Source organism: Ambystoma mexicanum, chromosome 11, assembly GCF_040938575.1.
Source record: "Ambystoma mexicanum isolate Mex_15411 chromosome 11, UKY_AmexF1_1, whole genome shotgun sequence".
NCBI classification, from domain to species: domain Eukaryota; kingdom Metazoa; phylum Chordata; class Amphibia; order Caudata; family Ambystomatidae; genus Ambystoma; species Ambystoma mexicanum.
Window position 1 is genome coordinate 672,001,070 of NC_090934.1, and position 15,427 is coordinate 672,016,496.

Here is a 15,427-nt window from a genome sequence, read left to right on the forward strand (position 1 = left end):
CTGTGGGGTCCCCAGGCTGCCTGCGGCCATTTCTGCACTCCTCCATCCCCTCCCCAATATGTTCCACTGAGCCGATGGGTGAGCACCTTCTTCCTAGTCCCTTCCTGGGGCTAATCTGCCAATTGGCACGCACCTTAATGCAAAGACCTGACCTGTTACCACTGCGGTCACTGCGTATCTCCAGGGACTGCTTTGCTCCACGACCTGGGGGTGTATACCCCCTCAACCAGCTGCCGATGGCCGGCTCAGTTCACTTCCTATCCTATGGCGCAAAGGTGTCCTCCATCGGCTGTGCTAGAGAGGGATCCAGGACTCTGAGGCGGCCCCAAAACCTTCCCCAAGACACCATTCCCGGGTCATCAAAGGAAGCCTGGAAGGCCACTGATCACCCAGGACTGCAAAGTATGGGTGCAGTTCTTCCTTTTTATTCAGATATGCTAGACCGGCCTTTCAGTTCACCACTATGCCCCCACCGGGATTCAATTATTGTAAAAAAAAAAGGGGGAAAAGGGGGAAGAAACTGCTATGCTCTGCAGGAGGCGATGCCACCTTTACCATGATGTTGAGGCACTTTAAGGTCCCCACCTTAGGGCAGCCATCAGCTCCCTCCTCCGCCTTGCTAGGCTCAGTCCTTTCATGCCATGATGCCCTTGGGGGTTCCCCACCACGTCTCCCCACAGTGCGGGATTCTTCCAGGCAGCTCCCACAGGGTGACAATATAGCTGCCTATACTCTCCCATTTCCTGTGGGCTACAGGCTGCCCCTCTATGCTCCAGCCTCTGAGGCTCACAATAGTGAACGCCTCTGGCATGCAGCCCAGCTAACATCCACACTCCTCCCTTGCTAGGACTTCTCAGACACTGCACCGCTCCCGGACCCACTCCGGTTGCTGCTCCACCCACGGGGACTCGCAACGTCAGTCACCAGGGTCCCCAGCTCCTCCTGCTCCTCACGTCAGCAGCTTTCATTGGAGCCTGGCCCTCTTCTTAGTCTCGCTCCCACCTTCAGGCTAAAGTGATTCACCTCACATCCGATCACTGGGCGGGCAACACCTACCAGACATTACTGCAGTTGTTGCTGCCCTTTGGGGACCTCCGGCGGGCAGTCCGACCGCCCTCTTTGTCCGTGCTGACTGTGGCACCGGGCTTCTCACGAGGGACATTCCCCTGAGCCCCCGGTTCTTCCTCACTCTCTGGAGGCAACCGGGACCCTCTACGAGTAGTCATCCACCCAAATGACGCAGCTGGGGTCATAAAAAAGTTGGCTTTAGGTGAAAATACATTTCGCTTTGTTAATGGGACGTAGAGCTCTGGTCTCACATGGCCATCTTACCTTGCACCCCATAGTGGTCTCTGTTTGAGATTTTAAATGTCTCTTCTGACTCCTTGCATGCAAACCGATGTACAGACTCCTCTATAAGGAATCCTTCCATATTCCATATCCAATTGCTTTTTCTTCCTCCCCACGGAACACTGAAGCTTACAATACACTGCTTCCTTCTGGACACAAGAATTCAATGTTATCAGGGTCACCATTAACCACTATTAGTTCCCGGCGAAGGCCAATCAGAATGTTACAAAAAATCTGATTGGCCCTCGTCCGGTCCATACCCCACACAGAATCCCTCGAAGCGTTCGCTTCTTTCACTTCCACAGTGGGGAGGTGTGGCAGCCCCTCATCCAATGATGCGGCTCGGAACAGGGTAATCCCAGTTCTGAGCCTCTGCAGGGCTGAAGGCTGCCATCCTCCCCCACCGGGGATTCAGGTAAGTGGTTTCCACACCCCCACCCCCCATCCTCCCAAACAATCCCCTTGCCACCCTCCCAATCCCATTTAGCTTCTTTTTCTTCAGCTTTTGAGAGCGACGTGCTCGGAGCATTTCTGTCCCCAGCGCGTCCGGTCCCGATGGCGTCCCCCGGCGGCCATTTTTTGACATTTTTTTTCTTCTTCTGTTCCAAAACAATGTAGCATTTCGGAACAGAAAAAGATTGCTATTAGTACCGCGGTCTTTGCAGGCCAGGCTACTAATAGCAATAAGCCCTGAGCCGCGGATCCTTTACCGAGTCAGGTAATGCACTGGGGCCTTTTCGCTCAGGCCTGTAACTATGGGCCCCGGGGCATTACCTGACCCTGTAATGGCCCCACGGCTTGGGGCTAATTGCTCAATTCATTCGTATTCTATTTGTTTGCCTCTTGGAATACAAGAGCTAAGTTTGTATGATGTTTGGCCGGGATCACAATGTTGTACTGCAAAGGCCAAAGAATCCCATCACCTCTAAAAGCTGATTTTTTCCCCTTTCTCCCACATAAATAGACACATTTGGAGAATTTTATTTGTAAAAGCTCAAAAGGTACTTTTAATTACAGTAAAGGACAAGCCACCCTTTCAGAAACTAAGTTACTGCAACATCTGTCATATTATGCTTCAGATGAAATGTCCAATCAAGCATTTTCTTTTAAAAATCAGTTCGGAAATCTGTTTACTGCTATCTTGCCTAATTCAACTATTAATGTAGATATTGTTCATTTTGCATTAGATGCCAGTTCAACTTAACCAAAACATTGTCTTTCTAGGTATGCATGTCTATTGTATCACCCTGTATAGGGGAAGATCTGCCTTGCCACTTGTTCCCTATACTAAAGTATTAGTAACCAACTGTAACAACCTATGTGTATTCTCTGTAACCATGCAAATGCAACTAAGCGAATGTATTTAAATATACCTTTTAGGGCCGCTTACTGTAACCCTCAAGCAAGCCTTCTTAAATCTCCTTATAGCGCCTCGTTGCCTGTGGGCTGTAGCGTGCTCTACAAAGGCAAAAAATAAATAAATAAATAACATTGTGCCATGTCAATTTTGTGTCATGCAGTTTCATAACTGTAACTTCAAAAGACGTCATATTTGCTGAATTATATTTTTAAATGTAGGGCTGTGATTGGTTCAGTTAAAACTACAGCAATAAATCCAATAAGCAAGCCATTGAGTAAAGGTAGAGTCAGGTTTATTTCCATAAAACTGTGCTGAAATGGGCACGGAATCCAGCAGAGGATTACATCCCAAAAAAGAGGCCCTCAGCGCACAAAATCCTCTTGATTTTTGTAGGGTTTTACACAGGAAATCAATAAGATACATGGGACCTCATCAGGGCCTCAGTGGTATCCCAGCAGTAATTGTAATGTTCAGTGTTACCGCAACTTGGTCCGGCCCAATTTGTGCCAAATCCCGAGTTGCAGTGCCGCTGTAATTCCCCATTTAGTTTGCGTCCATAGGACTCTATGGGGATTTTCGGCGTTATTCCTGCCAGCGGTAATAGTGCCAAAAATGGGCGGAAAACTGGAGATCTACCTCCAGCCCAAAGCTCAAATAGCATTGCTGCTGCATTTGTGCCGCTCCACCCAACCCGCATGAGACCCATAGTTGGTTAGAGAGCATCCACTAGCCTTGAAGAACATGGCTCTACAGACCCATATTCGGCCTGTACAAATCTGATTGGCCTGCCCACATGATATCATCTCTACCTGCAGATGATCTTTCGATCATACGTAACAGTGTCTGATCTAGTGACTAGCATTCATTTGACCCTTCTTCCATTTTTCAGGAAAGGGAGCCTTTCCTTCATTGGAGACGTTGCATGCATCAACAAGCATGTCATCACCCCGGGAAGAGGCTAACGTCATAGCTGTGCAGCCTTATGGGATGCTTAATATTTCCAAAACAATCACAATCTTTCATAACTTCTACTGTGTCATCGCCCAAGTTATGGCTGCAGTGCTGCTCTACCCATGGCTCATGCGCGTGCAGGGGTCTTTGAGAAAATATAAAATACTTTTGGTCTCCACAGTTCCCTTAAAATGATCTTCGAGCACTCGTATTCATGTTTATGGTACACTTAAAGTACTGACTACCTTGAAGGAAATGTTTTGTATATTGTGGTTTGATGATTGGGGGGGGGCACAGTAAAGCGCAGCAGTGACTATCCACCACAGCACCACAGCAGTCAGAGGAGCAGGTCTTAGTATGCCCACAACTGGAGGCACAACGTCAGATACATGGGTCCTGGACGCCATAATCACACAACCACCTCTTTAAATTCACAAAGCTTCACATCCCCATCCACCCACTTATCTGGGAATTAATGCGCAGAACTACAAACTTGGAGCCTAATAGTACTTATATTCAAACAATACGATAGGGCCTGATCTGGTCGTCCACTGGGTATACAAGGTAGTCTCTGATCAAGTCATGTTACCCTGATCTGCCTGTGAATTGATGCCTTGAACTCCTGCGCCAAGAGCGCAGTATGAGCAATGCTTTGGTTGGACTTGCTCTTGTGTCTCTTGCAGATATGCACTACTCTCTCCAATCAGATGAGCACTCTAGCACTCAGCTTTCGCAAGGGACAAGGGTGCATTATAATTCCACACTTCAAGCCATAACCTACGACCGGAATACTCATCCACTCACTGTAAACAAATTACCTGGGACCTGGAAAATCGTCCCACTAGCACATATAACCAAGCTTCAAAAATTGACTAACGGTTCCACTTCAAGGGAATATGCTCTGAATCTGCAGAGGAATCTGGCAAGGCAAGCTCCTGCAAGTTAATGAGGTGCCTGCCATCAACACTAACCACACACCAGATCAGGAACATTGAAACCTCTGCTGCATGTTACCATGCCAGTCAGACACCACTAACATGGCTTGATCTGTTGCTGGATCATCGGGTTCACAGAGTACCAGTCTTCATATCTAGGATGTACTTGTATGTCCATTATAACAGAACTGAAGTAAATGCACACTGAGGTGTCATCCAATAAGAAACTGCAGACTCAACAAGATGCAGGGATCACCATAGTTGCTGATGTTGGACCTTGGGTCCACTGAGAACTAGCCATCAAATCTAAAATGTACTTGCAAGTTTGATAGAACAGAACTGGATGTAACTGCACAACGAGAGGGTATCTTCCAGTAAACCATGGCAGACCCAAGAAGACACTGGGTCGACCAAAGACCTACAATCGCTTAACCCAATAAAGATTAGGAATCTGCCAACTCAACACAGTTGACACTGCCAAGCAAGGAACGACCACCTCAAACCTGCTAATCAGAACAAACTCCACACTAGAAAGAGAATTTCTCTCAGAGAACTAAGGCTCCGAATCTCTAGAATAGATACGGTCGGCTAAACAGAGACTGGAAGGTAATCTGGAATAGATGTTCTCCCACCAATCTGCACAGACACTCGCACATACCGATATGCTCACTCTCTTCTCTACACCAACAATTGAATGCAGCTACACCCCTTGAGCAATTTCAGCATAGCTGCACACATACCCACACAGCTCCATGAACACCTCCACTCTGTGGAGCACTCTGTATACCCCACAAAGAAATCTGTTTAGCTACACACATAATCTCATACACAAGCACCACCACTGCCAGCATGCAGATACTGAGGTCAACGGTCTTGCTGCACACATCCCACTGATCTTGCAGAACCACTGCACCACGCCTAGCATTAGAATGCAGCTACACACTACGTATCCCACACTGGCTGCACACATGCCGAGTGCACCCAAGCACTATTTACTACCCTACTCGCACCACTGACCTGCACTATGGTCCCTGAGGGCGTTTGATCCACTGCGTTTAGAGATTATACCAATGGTATATAGGCCACTGTACAAATGCACAATAACATAACAAAACCAGGTATGGGGCTTCATTTTTAGAGTGAAGTGAGATATAGATTAACTTGTGATTCATTGTGTGATGTTCACCCGAGTACTTTCCCATTAAAAAATATTTTGTGGCACCTTGGTGTGTATTTTTTCTGTATACCTACTAGTGTGGTATATTTGTAGTGTTTTATTGATATGTACTGTGCCTGCCAGCCTTCTTTTCTCCTGAGGCTAAGCCTGACTGCTCTGCTACATTTACATTGGAGAGTCTAACTTTCCTCTGAGGCTACACTGTTCTACCGTTATGTTAAACGATTCCGCTCTCTATAGAGGTTTGTTGACAAATCTCCCACATGCTATCAAAAACGCATTATTCCCCAGTTGCATGCATCCCTCCCTACCTCACCTTGTAGCATTGTTTACCTGCATTCCCACCCTCTTAACTAGATTGCTTGCATGAGAATGATGGATAGATTAGAGGTTTGTTTTTTTTGCCACTCAGAAATCTTGTTTCAAAGAGGGCAGAAAGGAAAAACATGGGGTAGCCTATATCATGGAGACTGATAGTTGAATCCTCTGCTCAGTCAGTACTGATAGATGAGAGGTGTGGGAGCAGGAGGCCTGAAACGTATTGGAATCGGATGCAGCCAATCTCCATTTAGGAACGGGGCATAAGGGTTCACATCAAATGGAGGTCTGTGGTCTCAAAAACGTTGACCTCCCCCTCAACTCTATGCTACTTAAAAGCAAACTCAAATTCCACTGAGGCCAACAAGGTCTTATGAAAGGTATATGGCATGATAGACAATAACTAGGCACAAGACATCGGAACAGCAAGTCCTGAAAACTCCTGTGAAGCAGGCCTTTGTGCTACTTACCTGATCAAAAATCCCACCGAAGTCTGTTAAGAGCCGATGAAAAAAAACAACACTAACGATTCATAGAGCTATAAAGGGTCACCATGTTGACATATAGGGTGCCAAATGGATGCAGCATGTACAAGGACTCCATAACCCGGAGGCACAGGAAGCTATTAGTAGGCAGGACCGCCCTTAACAGGCGGCCTTTAGGGTCATGGTCATTTACATTCCACGTCTGTCTTTTAAGGCATCTTTGCAGAAATGTGCTGTTCTCTTGAAGCAAAGTGTTGATTGGGGTAAGAGATGGCAGAACGGGATAAACAGGATACGTAAAATACAAGAAAGGACTAGTTACAAACTGCAAAAGCATCTTCAGAATGAGGACAGTGTCTACTCCAATGAAGACCAAAAGAACTATATAGCAGCCATGTCCGTGTAGCTATCTGGTTCAAAATAAAATCACAGGAGGAAGATTAAGACTGCCTCCTAGGAACATGGGAATGCCCAAGCTAGTCTCTTAATCCAGAACCGCAAAGATCAAGAAGCTGCTATGAAAGCCCACTACACCTCAGCAAGACATATACATTTCATGTTTTGGAGGCTCGCTCTACAGTACCTTATCAGGGAAACCTCATGGGCTGATTTCAATGGGAAGATGTTTTGCTTGACCCCTCGTCTGAGGTACTGACAGATATGGAGAGGAATTGGGTTGTAAAATGGCCACAACAGTTTTATAGTGTATGCATCGCCAGTGCCACTGTTTTTTTGGCATGCTATGACAGTTGGATTTTGTGATGGTTCATCCACGTACAGAGCTGCAGTCTTGGTGGTAATGTGTCCTCCAAATCACCTGTTTAAGTGAAGGATCTAAAGGGTCAGATCAATTCAGTTCAGGGTATTTAATAAGCAACCAATAATATAACAATCCTATGAAAAGACAAACATACATCAGTAAAAAACAAAACTATTGCAAAAGTGCCCCTTGGTATTTTAAATAGGTTGTAGTTGCCCCTCATTGGGTGACCAAAAGGGATGGGCTTGCAAATGAGGGAGTGGGCTCATGCCATCTATGTAAAAGCGCTCAATTACTGAGCACCCAGGGACACAGCAGTAAATACTTTTATTGCTCACCGGGGGGTTCGATTGTTTCCTTCAATGAGTGAATGGTTCACTTGGTAGACTTCTGGGTTCAGTGATCACAAACACTGGTGAACAATTTTGAAACTTGACTGCGAGAGTGCCCTGGATGTCCCAGGTGTTGCATAGGCCAATGATGGCTGTGGCATGAAGTGGTAAAGAACTACCTTGTTCTAATGTACACATTCTATTCATATCCCATTGGTGCATAAATTGAGAGAATTTGGGCATTTAAATATGCCACAGAGATGCTATTATACAGTTTTTCTACTTTCACAAATGGAACAGATTTTATTTTGGCGGCCACTGCAATAGATTTTCTCCCCACCTGTATGAGTGCCATGTAGGCCTATATCTGCTACATCTTTTACAGTGGACAAACCTACTACACAAGATCATTTCATGGAGCATCTGTGTTCAAATGTTTCATCAGCACCCAACTGCATCTACATCAACCGACAAGAACGCTCAGGTCAAGCATTGACATCCGCCTGGAACCGAAACCCTACAACAAAAGAAAACTCGGATCTTCCTTCTCTCACCAAGTGCCGAAAACCTGGAACGACCTTCCAAAGTACATACATAACACAAGAAACCACCTACTCTTCAGGAAACGACTCAAAACCTGGCGCTTCACGTCATAACTAGAAAGACCGGCTACAGGGGCACACTCACAACTAAAACATCGATGAACGAAGAGACAGACCCTGATCCACACCTAGCAATCAACAGAAAAACCCTAAGGAAAATACCCTATGACATACCAAACGACTAACTGAGAGACAACCGTAATAGGACCAAAGACCCAATACATAGCAAGACGAAGACAGAAACACCAGGACGACTGATCAATAGGACCCTGACCCTAAACTAAAGCCATTCTCAACAGACCTAATAACGGCAGACATCAAGGGAATGGGAAACCCCCTACCATTAGCTCAAATCCAGAGGGTAAGAAAAAGAATAACAACCCACATTACACATTACCCATCAAGATACAGCGGGAAGCACAATGCGCCATCACATGCAAACCACAACTAAACAATAGCCCTAAGGAAGGCACCCCATGGAAACCAAAGAACAAACTGAAAGATAGTCATGATAGAAAGAAACTAACGACTGAATACACAGGCTGACCAAGACGGATGCACTAGGACGCCTCATCAACAGCACTCTGATCCTGAATCACTCAAAGCTTCAACTGACCAGTGTCACATTAGATAACAAGAGAATAGATAGTACCAACCCGGCTCCACACCCGAAGAAAAGGTTCCGACACACCTATCACTCCATACAATATTCACTATGATACAGCTGGATCTGCGCAGCACCACCACAATAAGACAGCCCATAAGGAACCAGCAACAACCCCACCCACAGGGATACAGCTCAAACGGAACCAGAAGCACCTGAATCAGGTTACAGACCCCACTAATCTCAACCCTCAATTTTCTGAATACTTCACCCACACAACTCACACAACCATTTCTCTCCCAGAAATCCGCACACACTTCACCACACCGCATCAACAACACATAAACAGCACCTACAGCACATGAGGTCTCGCCCGATCCGATACTTGCACCAAAGGCCAGCACTCGGTGTATGCCGAGCTGAAGCAGCCAACAGCACACCACCTCTCCCACTCTCCTACTCCCCTCATCCTGAAAAACCCTACCCGCCCTCCTTCCTATTTACAGATTCCGCCAGAGCGCCTGGGGACCAATTCCGTTGGTGATGGTGCGCTATATAAGTACCTTTAACATAACATAACATGATTGTGTTCATTCTCCATGAATGCAAATAAGCACCTAATGAATAAAGATGTGTCAAACAGTTTTGAATTGTCATCCTGCTTTGTTTGTGCTCTGAATTTCAGAGATCAAATGACCAGAATTCATATACAACTCTCATTACCTAGAGGGCCACAAACCATTCCCTGAATAGCTGCATCTGGACCGTGGGCCATATAGTGCATCCAAATGAATTAGACTATCTTGCAAAACAATCTCTAATGTTGCAAATGAAAGGTTCCCCTCATAAAGAAAATGCACACAAATAGGAAACCTCTTAGAGCTAACACACACAGCAATACCATTGGAAGACATGTCCCACCATTCCAAGATGCCCAACAATTTCCACACAGCCTGTTTTTATGTATTGGCAGCCTCATTATAATATGTTTAACCGCACTGCATTCCAGTACAAAACTGGAAAACAATCTGTACTGAGCGGCATGGAAACAAAAGAAGCTCTTTATGACAATATTCTACGATTGTCTCCCTAAAATACACAGGTGCACTAGCTACTTCCTTCTAAATAAATGGGTGACTCTATATCAGAGGTGTTCTCACCATGATGCACTCTGTATGCATTATAGAACAGCTGATTCACACCAAGTCCCTCAATGGATAAGGCCTCAAGAGATTCGACAGAGAGTGAAAGCTCTCTCAAACCCGACCTGAAAAACAGTGATATAACAAACATGCGTTGGTGTTATAAGCCATAGCAAATGTGGGTTATGAATCATCAAGGATGCAGATTATCAACATTTCTAGATGTATTAGTTAGTTTTACTTGCGCACAAGCCAGAAATTGGGAACCCTAAACTGATGGGGGAATTCGTCTTTGTGAGAGCCGGCTAGACTTCTGAGGATTGGAACAGTGTGACACGTGCACAAGGTTGAAGGCGGTGTGGCTGTCTCCAATCAAGGTAATCACCTTAAACTTTAACCAGAGCTTAACAGAGAGCAAATGTAGAGAGAAGCGATTAGGTGTTATGAGCGCTGGCTGAATATTATCTGTTCATCAGTTTATACCGGGGCGCACACTGTCTGCAGACAGAAAGCCAGTTGTTTTTCATGTCTCGTCTGCTTTCACACTAAATTTGCCAGACACCATGACAGATGCAGGGATTGTGTATGTTTGAATAGAGAGAATCTTTTTTAATTAACAGACAATGCTCTCAAAAACCCTCGGGGCTCGTAAACTTAAAACTTGGAGACCGCAGTAGCTAATATCATGGGGCCTGTATTTATGACTTTACTTAACTAAAGCTTGCAAATAAAAAAGGCGCCTTTTCAACGTATAATGACTATTTATGAGCTTAGATAAACTAGACAATTAATTATTAATTTCTCCACAGATATCGTTAACAAAAACAGCTAGAATTAAGTCACCTGCAAAACCGTCATGCAACTTCTTTCTCGAGAGGCCAGATGTGATAACAACTCAGGACAGAACATCTTTGTCCATTTTCAGAGAATCCTTGCAATATGCCATTTGTGAAATGTGCATGTGTTGCATGCATGCAGTCAATGCCTGATGATTCTGATAGCATTGGCATGTGAGCAAATACATGGATGGGGCCATATTCAATGCCATTGCGTGGCGCAGGTAGTGGCAGAGGGGTACCGGTCGGGCTAACACTGCAGTGATGCACATCACCATTACAAATGATGAATGCGCACAGATTAGGAATCTCACACGCAAAGTGCTTAAGAATCTCATGCATGCAGGGAGGGGTTCCGTAAACCCTGAGTTCTTGCGTGCAAGAGGTAAATCACTGGTGCATCTCTACCAATACACAGACACTGTATGGGTGGGTCTATTTGTTCCTGAAGGGCCTACCACAGGGTCTCAGAATGCACGCATATTGCAGAGTAAGTAAAATAAAAATAAAACTTTTCAAATGAATAGTAGTACAGGAGGAAAAGTAGAAGAAGCATGCTCCTTGGCAGTTTAAGTGAGGAAAAGGTTTGACTGGTTTTGTGCCATCAGAAACTAGCAAAATAAAATGTGTTATGGTTTCAATCTAGAGTGTGAGATGTGTAGTACTGATGATGTCATCAAGATGGCTGCTAACAAATACATCTATCTTTAATATCTCTGTTATTTTTGGACAGATTTTAATTCCAAAGATCTCATTTGAAAGATATGTTCAGGCCTAAAAATGTTTTCTTAAAAAGGGCTCTATTTACAGTGCAATTTTTTTCAATATTTCATTTTTGTCATCTGTTTCAGGTACAATCGTTCGACTGAGGTTATAGAAGGCTTAATGCATATCACTCATCATGGCCTTTCATTGCTTCATCACCAGTTGGGCTGTAGCCCTTAAATGCGCTGATACGGTATTAACTCCACATTTAAGGGCTGGCCCTATCACGAGTTGGGTGCTAAATAGGCTGTTTTACCTCCAGATTATTTCTGGAGGTGAAAGTCCCATTTAACACTCTGTATTACCCATGGCTGGATTATCGCTCAGTATTAGCGGCAAAGATTCCGGATGATGGGGAATTGGGATTTACAGTTAACGCCCAACCCGTGATCACGGCGATAATACCGCCAGACCAGTGGGCGCTAAAGCTTTTACAGTTGGGCGCTTTTACAGCTGGATACCGCCCAAGTCGTGATGAGGCCCATGGTGTTTATTGAGTCAATGGCGACAAACAGAGACTTTAGTTCAAAACTCAAAATCTTCTAAAAAGCTACATGATGCTGTACGAGTTTTAAATTAGTGTGGCATGGATGATTATAAACACCTTGCAGAACATTGAAAATACAACTACAAAATAAATAAACCAACGCAGTGCAATGTGGCATCTGTCCTGTTACAAAAAGTGCACACACAAAGGTAATCTCGGTAGGCTGCAGACAAGATACAAAAAATAATTGATAGCAGAATATGAAGATGCTGCTGAGAGCTCAGTGAGCAAGACATAGCTTCCTCCCAGTGCAATATCCCAAAGTAAAGGTATGCTATTACAAAGAAAGTCCTGCTTCTTTTGCGCTAGACGTGAAGCTAGGAGGTATCCATTGCACACTGTTTGTACAGAAGATGTAGATCAGAATACGTATGATGCTTTCCACCTGAGTGAAAAAGCCAATGGAAACTTCAGATTAGTAGGTGCATCAATCCAAAAGATGCTCTTGTATAGGACATAGTATATCACAAAGAATGCTATGCAAAAAATGTACACAAAGGGTCTCATTACAAGTTGGGCGGTAGCCTTGCCGGTATAACTGGCAGGCTGCCACCAAACCTGCGATTTATTCCAGCACCCGCAAATGGGCAATTACCGCGTCATTACAGCCCCGCAGAATCTACAAGCAGGATAGATGATTAAATGGATTCAGACTCTCAGAATTAACCTAGGAAAACATGTTCTTAGCCTAATGTTTGCAGCCTGGTTTCAGAAAGAAGTGCTGAAGCAAATAACGTACATGTGTGTTTTGCCAATCATACCAGCTATGCCAAAAAAGAGTTCAATTCAGTTCACTTTCGTGATATAGTTAGAAAATTGAAACAGCACATTTGTCAAACATATTCAAAATGTGTTGTGACAATAATTTGGGGCCTCTTCTGCCCTGTGCAGTAACTGACCGCCATGATCATCATCATTGATTGTCTTATGGATCATTGAATGGCAACTATGTATAGCATTACTTTGTGTTATTTTCTCTTTTATTTATGTTTCTGCATTCCTAAAAATGTGGGATGTCTGGTACAGTTAGAGGACGGTACATGAAATGACAGGTACGTATATTTAACTTGCTGAAGAATCAAACATATGCACACTTGTTGCACTTTGTGGCTGCTACCTAAAAGTGCCCTTCCAGAAGCACTGTGCACAGAAATTCTTAAAAGGTTTGAAGAATTCAAACCCAAATGTACCGAAAGGTGTGAGGTTCAAGACCTGTTAGCAACCATGAGAAATGTAATATGTCTGATAACATGCAGGTGTTTGACAATGTTCATGAACAGTGTTACCCAAGACTCAAAATGATGCAGGATTACATTTCAATGGTGTAATATGTGTTGCAAGTAATCAGGTCTATCAGATGTGGTGATTGGAATGCACACTTTTCATCAGAGGAAGCAATCATTGAATATTTATTTTCATTAAACTTTCATAATTACACTAAGACAATGGGTTACTTTCTTGCAGAATTGTGTGCTAGGAAAATGTCCGATACTACAATATGGGAAGAGTTTGAAAAGGAAAACTGGGTTGTCAGGAAAACTAATATTCAATACCATGCTCTTGGAAACAATGAAGCACATAAACATCAAAACAGAACTTTGAGAGTTTCCTCAGGATGAGTAGGAATAACGCAACAATCTAGGGTATGTGCACACTATTTCTTAACTATGCCAGTCCTTGGCCACATACCTGAACAGACATCAAACATGGCAGGGATACAAGAGCAGGTGGAAACACACAAACACGACTCTAAAGAAGCAGTAAACGGGGAAAATATTTCAATAAACAATTTGCCTATGGAGCTTATACAAACATGAAATACATTTTCATGTGAAAAGAGAACCTTCTCAACATTGAAACTAACACAGATTTTAATCACAGTATAACAGAAGATGTTGGTCGGTTCAAAGTTCTTGATATTAGATTGTATGAGATGTTCAAAACACAGAGACTCATCTCTGAAACTAGCACCATGAATTTATGGAATTCCATCAAGAACAAATACATCTGTGATCAAGTGCCAAGAAGAAAATAAAAATAAATGTGTCTGGTACTGCGAAGATAAGACTGATCATTTGTTGCCCAACTACTTACAAGCAGATGACAGTGTCAAGTAGATCTATGTGAGACATTAGGGCGCCATGAATTTTCAGCTGTACAACAATCATGTATAAAGATGATGTACTTATCCATCTTTGGCAGCAAAATACACCACATAAACAAATCCCACAACTGTTGACGACATGGCAGAGGTACAAGCGTTGAATACTTTAAATGGCATGCAACATCTGGCTGAAGCATTCACTAATATATTCAAGAGGAGTGGAGTACAGGGAGTATAATGAAATATACTTGACATATACATGGAAAACACATTGCTGTGCATAACAAAGTAAAAGCATCCCCAGTAAATTGTGCCAGCCCAGTGCAAAATTATGAGCAAAATAAACATAGCGATGAAGAAGCTACATTTACAGATTAATAAATACCAAAGATAGATAAACTGCTTTCCTATTGCAAAACATGCTTGAAGATGCACAAATAACCAAAAGAGACTTTGTATTGACATAGGGCTACAGAAGTGGCCATGCCATATTTTTCAGTTATTGTCTTGGTGCAAGTGGCAGACATGAAATGTATTCTTTATGGCGCTACAGACAGGTGAGCTACAAACCCTCATTGCACAGGATACAAATGTGTTCACCACACCACTCCCAGAAGCACCCATCTTCATCCGAAGCGGCACACTTCACTCCATGTGACCGTTGATGCCTGTAAACCCTTCCCGCTTTTAATTTCAATAAGCATCTGTTGATCCATTCACCCCTGCACACTGCAGCTGCCCACTGTCCAGGCGGCATCAGGCTGGTGCGTGCAGAGCTTTGCGTGTCCTTTATTCAATTTTGCTCAAAAACAAAAGGGGTGGCATGATGCGGCTTGTATGCCAGGTGAAAAAAATAAATCCTAGAAATCCAGCAAAGCTGCTGAGGGACTCAGTAGGTAAGGGAAATTAGTCTCCTCAGTGGCAATAGACTTTTTGTAGAAAAGAGACTTAACCACCGAAGCTCCTGATAATTGAAGCTGGAAATGTCATCCCGTGCCTCTACAGGTGGGGCACTTCAACTGTCTAAAGCAGCCTACTCTTGATTTACACTGGAGCAGCCCTTAAAGACTTACCTGCTCCTAATTTTTCTGGCCCTGAAGAAAGTGGTGTACGTTGTCTTACTACTAAAACCGGTAGGCCCTCCCTCAGCCAGAGACAA